The 7,861-nt window shown below is 36.1% G+C and overlaps 1 long non-coding RNA gene across 2 annotated transcripts; it reads left to right on the top strand.

The window, feature by feature from the left end:
- Positions 1 to 1,019: 1,019 nt before the first annotated feature.
- Positions 1,020 to 5,010, top strand: LOC147020050 (uncharacterized). 2 transcript variants are annotated; one of them, XR_015062064.1, is made up of 4 exons: positions 1,020 to 2,525; positions 3,073 to 3,224; positions 3,686 to 3,806; positions 4,323 to 5,010. It is a non-coding gene; the product is annotated as an uncharacterized LOC147020050 (long non-coding RNA). The 2 variants fall into 2 exon arrangements; XR_015062063.1 differs by lacking the exon at positions 1,020 to 2,525 and having other exon boundaries at positions 2,872 to 3,224.
- Positions 5,011 to 7,861: the final 2,851 nt, after the last annotated feature.

The following is a 7,861-nucleotide window of genomic DNA, read 5'->3' on the forward strand; positions in this document are numbered from 1 at the left end:
GAGCGTGTCACAGTGATCCGTTGTCAGGACATCAAGGCATAAACAGAACTTGGGAGAAGGTTAAGAGAAGATACTATTGGCCCTCAATGATGAAAGCTGTGGAAGACTACATCACCCACTGTGACCAATGCCAGCGCCAAAACCATCTAACGAAAACACAATCATCACTTCATCCGATCCCGGTGAAGAATACAGCTTTTCATATGTTTGGGATGGACTTAGTTGGACCTCTTCGGATGACAAGCAATGGAAACAAGTATATTATCATGCTGACTGACTACCTAACTAAATGGCCTGAAGTCAAGGCGATTCCAACTAAGAATGCAGAACATATCTGTAACTTCATCATTGAAACGGTTTGCAGACACGGAACTCCAGCAACAATATTGACGGACAACGGCAGAGAGTTTTGTGACGCACTCAACGATAGGCTTTGCAAGTCCCTTGGTATCAATCATTGCTTGACAACACCTTACCACCCCAGACCAACGGACTGACAGAAAGGTATAACCAGACACTGTGCAATGCATTAGCCAAATATGTAGGAGAATCGCAAGATGACTGGGATACATACATTCACCAAATTGCATTTGCAACCAGGACATGTCAGCAAAAATCTACGAAGGCCACTCCTTTCTATTTAACGTATGGTCGGGAAGCTGTTCTCCCTGTGGAATTAGACATTCCCACAACAGTTGATGGAAAGGACATCATAGATGATGATAATTTCCAAGAGATTCTCAATGACAGGGCAGTGTCATTTGCCACACGACTTAGATGTCAACAAGATGCTGTTAAAGAAATAGGCAAAGCACAGCACATACAGAAAAAGTATTATGATGCCAAGCATTTCAAGTAAGATCTGGCAGTTGGAGACAAGGTCCTGGTCAAGAACAGCAGATGAATAAATAGAAAAGGTGATAAAATAATGAGCAAGTGAGTAGGGCCTTACACGATAGCTGAATGTGTCGGAAAAGGAGTGTAAAGTTAGAGGAGAGAAAGTAGAAAATCAACAGAAAGTCACTCAAGAAGTTTACCACACCGACATCAACACCTTCAAAAGAAGCTTTCTGAAATCAGAAACAGACATCCACCATTCAATCTCTCAAGAAAACGTCAAAAAGACTCAAAGCTCAGAGAAACAATTTGCCAACAAGAACAAGACGGTCCCGAAGAGAACTTTCCAACTGGTCATCTAAGCCCTCAACAAAGCTTAAACGACCACAACAGAGTCAGCGACTTACACAGCCACAACGACCATCTCTCATCACAACACCAAGACCATCTCTCATCAAACCACAAAGACCATCTCTCATCAAGCTACCAAAACCATCACTGACCAAGTCACGAAGACCATCTCTCATCAAGCCACCGAAACCATCACTGACCAAGTCAACAAGACCATCTCTCAACAAGCTACGAAAACCATCACTGACCAAGCCACCAAGACCATCTCTCATCAAGCCACCAAAACCATCACTGACCAAGTCACCAAGACCATCTGTCATCAAGCTACGAAAACCATCATTGATCAAGCAACCAAGACCATCTCTCATCAAACCACCAAGACAATCTGTCATCAAGCCACCAACACCATCTCTCATCAAGCCACCAAGACCATCTCTCATCAAGCCACCAAGACACCAATCTACCATTGAAGAATTTTTCAAAGCTATGAATGAGACAGACAAGAGAAATTTAATTGAAAAGTGTGCAGAAATGGATATTCCTAAACCAAGATGTCCAAACAGCCTGGTGTATCTTTCAAGAGATTCGTCCACGCTGTCCTTGATACATGAATGCCTACAGAAACATGAAGCAGACCTGTCGTAGTGCTGCGACTTGTACACAACTTGGTACATCACTGCCAAAAAAGATATTCAGCTAATGGAAAATGAGTACACATTGCAGCTGGCTGCCTCAGTGTTGACATTTGCTTTCCATGAGAAGACTGACATCACAGCTCTTTTGGAAACTGTACGGCCTATCCCATTCAGCACAGCAGTAACACACCAATGCCAATACCAAGAGAAAATGTCCATGTGGGGAATGTTAACTTGTCACCAAACGATCTTCGAACTCTACGTCCCATAGCATGGCTAAATTATCAGATAAAATGTCCTTCTTGATACATATGTAAATGCAGTATGTTTTTTATGATTGTTAAGACTTCAGCAGCTGCTAACAAAATCTAAAGTAAGTTTTGATCCATTTTTAAAATTTGTATACAACTATTTATTGGTCACTGAAATAGATTTTGCATTATGAATGGGTTTACAAAATAATTATGGTGTCAACTGTCTCAGGCAGACCAGAGATCATCAACGATACCAGAAAAAACCTGATAAATATTGTTTGCATTCATTAAGTGATAAATTTTGAATTATGTTTAGGTGGTACATGCATACTTGGGCTTACTGAGCAAGGAGTGCAATGACAGAAATCCATGCACATGCCACATCTTGCCAAGCTTTCGCGCCTTAAAGTGGGAGACTGAGAATGACCAATCATGGCTGTATCCCAAGGTTTGTGTTAATTCAATATACATAAACTGTATATTCATTCATAAAATTGATAAAAAAACAGACATAAGGAGCTTAAAACCTATATGGTGATGTTAAAGTTAATGCAATTAGGAACATAAAATATACTGATGACATTTTTTCTTAGTCCATCATATCTATACCAAATTCATGCATATGACTTCAGCTATTAGGCAAATCATAAAAAGAAACAATCCCAGGGGTTTCTTGTTGTCCACCATCATGCATTCTTCATTCATAGGTTGTATGTAAGATTGATCTTTTATCTTATCTGTTGGATGGAGTCATGTAAAAAGTTAATTAACTTATGGTAACTTTTGATCGAAGCTTCATACTGCTGCGTATGACATTGTTTTTCAAATGTGAGTTATAAAGGGTGATTTGAATAGTCGGCCATCTGATGAAGGTAGGTTGAAAACCTTGAACATCAATCTAGGAATGTGCGACATAATCTTTTCTGAAGTATTTCTTCATCAGATGTCATCATGCTTTACTGTATAGTTGTGACAAAGTTGATTTTCTTTTTTAGGTGCCTCTTGAGAACTTCTGTCATGTTCTCTTGCCCATCTGCCATCAGCAACACTGGTTTTTACTTGTGGCATCCATGATCACTGGAGAGGTCACTATACTTGATTCTGTTCCAAGTGAATTCAGAGCAAGAACATTTTTCCTTCATTGGATGTAAGTTTAGTTATTTGAGTACAAGTTTGATAATATGGTGATTTCTTATTCACATATATTTAAGTTCATATTTTACAGCAATCTATTTTAGATGCCTCTGAATGTGTTACATTTAAAACATAAATTAAAGGATGACCAAGTCAAACTGATGATACATTATTTATAGAGTTTTAAAGACTTATCAATTGTCAAATGTACATGTAAAACAGGGTAACAAAATATTTTACGAGTATTTTTGATGTGTAATGCATATAAGAATTTTTCTGCACATTTTTTCATATGTTGTTAACCATGGTTACCTGCTATAACCTGGTAATTGATTAAAGTTTATGTAATTTAACATAGCTTTCTATTTAATTTGGAAATATTCAAATTGAATTGTTTTGGTTATGTATAAGAAAACATTCTCTTTAAATTCAATCTGCACTTCAACACTAATTGTTATGTGTTTTTTTAATCAGGAAATTCATGGATGCTCGACTTTCCCTCTTAGATAACAAGAACCCCATCAAGTGGACCAGAGGTCAGACACAATCTTCTGTGCAAAAAGATGGAAGCTTTTGTGGTGTATTTGTACTGATGGTAAGTATTGGCAATTTATTTTTGAATTTTAGATGTAATTATACCACCATAACAGTATGTGTAAAATACTTTGTCATCATGAATTAGGGGCAGAATGCAACTGTTGCATTTTTAACATCTCAACAAATAGAGCAAAATTATATACTTCTTTATTTATATCATGGAAGGAATGTAATGTCATAATTATATATAATGTCTATAGTTGCCAGTGATATAGATACGAAATAGCCAATTCTATTTATTTGTAGCCTAAATAGATAGCACTTTACAGCAGCATTTTCTTTTTTTCATATTCTCCAATATTAAGGGCCATGCATATAGAGCTGGGAAATAATCCTACTTATATTGGATACACCAGCCATGAAAATAAAAGCATAAGTCATTTGGTTGATAATCCAATTTTCAGAATTATTGATATTTCGCCATTAAAACTTGTTTTCATACATAACGAGCCTTACCTCTATTTGTTATAATAAATATTAACTAATTCATTTTATATAACAATTAAATCTTCAGAATGCAGAAGGTGTGACAAAGAATGTTCCACCACGGCTGATGAGGCATTGCCATGTGCATACGTACAGACAACATGCACTTCGGCGTCTGATTTCTTCATCAACAACTCTCCAAGTGAAGATGAAAAGATGTGACCTGCCCTTTTGTTCCAACCCTGTCAAATCTAAAAGGAAGCACCAGATGATCCAGTGCCCTTCATGTGAAAAATGGAGTCATAAATTTTGTCTGGGCCTGGATGAGGATCAGGTAGTAAACACATGCATATTCTGTTGCTATAACGAATGTTGTTATTGTTGAGAAATCAAGTGTGATATACAGATTAGGACTAATATATGATGTAATGACATCAATTCTTGCGATCAATTGTGTCCTGTGATGAGATTGTTTAGGTATGAATGAGGACCAGCTGGAAATGACACCAACATTTAATTGCTGATGACTTTCAGGATTATGCAACAAATGCTGTCAAAAAAGTGATAAAAATTACATTTATTATGACACTCCTGATGATGAATTAAGCTGGAAAGAGCAGGTTCAACAAGGGTAAACGTGACTTTGAAAATGTGAAAATAACACATACATTTACTATTGTTCACTAAAACATTCTTTATACATATCAAATATTTAATCAAGTACTTATACAAAGCAGACCATTTTGAAACCTTTTATAATTACATTAATGTGTTAATTTGGTGTTTAAAAAAATGCAACATTCATTAACTCACTATAAGAATTCAATCAAGAGATTTAAAAAAAAACATGTATTAAGAAAAGAAAGTATGGCACTCATTGCAGTTTTTTCCTTTCTTGGACCTATTCATTTTATTATGTTATATTTTGGATGATTTTGATGATGATTTGAGGAAGAAGAGGGTTATGAGGGTACAGGTGATGAAAAGGATGATAAAACTGGTGATATATTTATTTATTATTTATTATGATTATTTGTTTCTGTTAAATCATGATTGTCATCCATGTTGATTGTTGTGAAATAAATGTTTAAATGATGAGCATTTCTTTATTATGTTATCTATAATTGCTGTTGATATATGACTTGGATCCATGAAATATGTAGAAAGTTATACGTCGGTTACATGAAGCATATTGATTGAAATTAAAGCATTATCAAAAACAATTACTGGTAAACCATGTTGATACATGATTACATTGACCTCAACAATTTAATGAGAGTGTGTGCTGGAACCAGATTGTTTATCTTTTGGTCTGTCAATCTCCCCATCCACAAAAGGAATCTCATGTAGAATAATTGTACAGTTTTAATATATCTTCATAACAACTGATGCATATAAATACCTATCTCTATTCAAACACCAATCACCAATCTACCCTATACTGTAGCTATAAAATAAAAAAGAATAACCACCTACCCTATACTGCAGCAATTAAATACCTATCTACCTACATAAAATAACAATCTTCCCTAAACTGTAGCCATAAAATACTCATCTACCTCCATAAAATACCCATCTACCACCCATAAAATACCCATCTACCCCCCCATAAAATAACCATCCCGCCATAAAATAACCATCTACCCTAAACTGTAGCCATAAAATACTCATCTACCTCCATAAAAGACCCATCTACCACCCATAAAATACCCATCTACCCCCCCCCATAAAATAACCATCTACCCTATACTGTAGCCATAAAATACTCATTTACCCTATACTGTAGCCATAAAAGACTCATCTACCCCTATAAAATAACCATCTACCCTATACTGTAGTCATAAAATACCTATCTACACCTATAAAATAACCATCTACCCAATACTGCAGTAATAAAATACCTATGTACCCTTATAAAATAACCATCTACCCTATACTGCAGTCATAAAATACCTAGGTACCCCTATAAAATAACCATCTACCCTTTCCTGTAGTCATAAAATACCTATCTACACCCTATAAAATAACCATCTACCCTATACTGTAGTCATAAAATACCTATCTACACCCAATAAAATAACCATCGACCCTATACTTTAGCCATTAAATACCTATCTACCCGCTATAAAATAACCATATCCCCTATAATATAGCCATAAAATACTCATTTACCCCCATAAAATAACCAGCTAGGTTATACTGCAGTCATAAAATACTTTTCTATACTCAGTTACATGTTAATACCCATCTGCTTGTCCATAAACACCTGTCCACTCCCATCAATTGCTTATTTACTCCCAACAATACCTATATCCTATAATGTACCTATCTACTCTCTACTGTAGTCATAAAATATGCTTTCATCTCATAAAACAACTGTTTACCAATATTGCTTGATTAAATAAAGACTTGCACCACTTTAATTACTTGAGATTCCATGCACCACCGAAGCTGACTTGAGAAAGAAATTATTCCTTAAATGTAAAAATACAAAAATATTAACAGGTAAAAGCAGTTTTTCTGCCATATACATGCATGGATGTTATTATTAATTGAAAACTTCAATTTTTATATCTATAAACATAACAATTAATATACTGCTTTTCATTATATGGATTGCTGTGTAAAAAATAATTCATAAAAATTGAAATAAGTTAAAGAAATTAGTTTTATGATATGTAAATGACAGTCTTCATTTTTTTAAACCTGATGTACACTATAATTATATAAATATATCCCTGTGTCAATGATTTGTCAGTATAGCACTTATTGACAGCTGATCTTGACCATACCTATATGTTGTCACCAGGCAACAGTAGCCCCCAGGGCCCAAGCTCCCACAGGTGACACCCCGTGTATTATAATTACCTGGATAGACATATAGGAACCATGTATTACAGGTAACATGATGTAATAATGCTATAAATTTTGTATTTATGTAAAAAGTTTTGATAAATTTTAGGGGGGGATGAGTATTTAATGCATTAAATACTCATCCGGATGAGTATTTTATGGGGGATGAAAATTGTATACGACACCGGTGCTGTCGTCTGGACTGTGGACTCACAGCATTCGTTCACAGGCACTCCAAACACACATTCAGGGGTCACGCATACGTGCACCCCATCGGACAGAGTCTCTTCATTAACGTAAAATTCAATTTCTACCTTAAGCTCATTATCCACACCATGTATGCATGTACCCACGTACCTGCTTCGTTCCAGTCACCTCGGTCCGGTCGCTTCTCTCCAGCAGTTGCTCATCATTGGTTCGCCACTCTCCTCTGGGGCTGTCAGCTGCACATGCTGGACCTGCTCAAAATGTATTTCATTCGTCAACAACCCCGTATGCTCCCTCAATGTCTCCATCACCAGGACTTGCTCCAATTGTGGTGTCATCCAATGAGTGATGTCAATCAAGTCCCGCACCACTAACATTACTCCCTGTGGTGATATTACACATCCCATATTATTGTGTTGTTCTACTTCCTAGCTCCATTTTCTTTTCCATTTGAGTCGTTCTTCCTCTCCGAGCCTTTTTAGTTGTTCGTTATCTTTCTGGAGTTTTTCCATCTCTGTGTACTCCCACCTTGCTCTCTTCTTTAGTTGGTCAGTTTCAAATTCGTTT

The sequence above is a fragment of the Eptatretus burgeri genome, chromosome 9 (assembly GCF_056783735.1).
Source record: "Eptatretus burgeri isolate ZD-2024b chromosome 9, Ebu_testis_v1, whole genome shotgun sequence".
Taxonomy (NCBI): domain Eukaryota; kingdom Metazoa; phylum Chordata; class Myxini; order Myxiniformes; family Myxinidae; genus Eptatretus; species Eptatretus burgeri.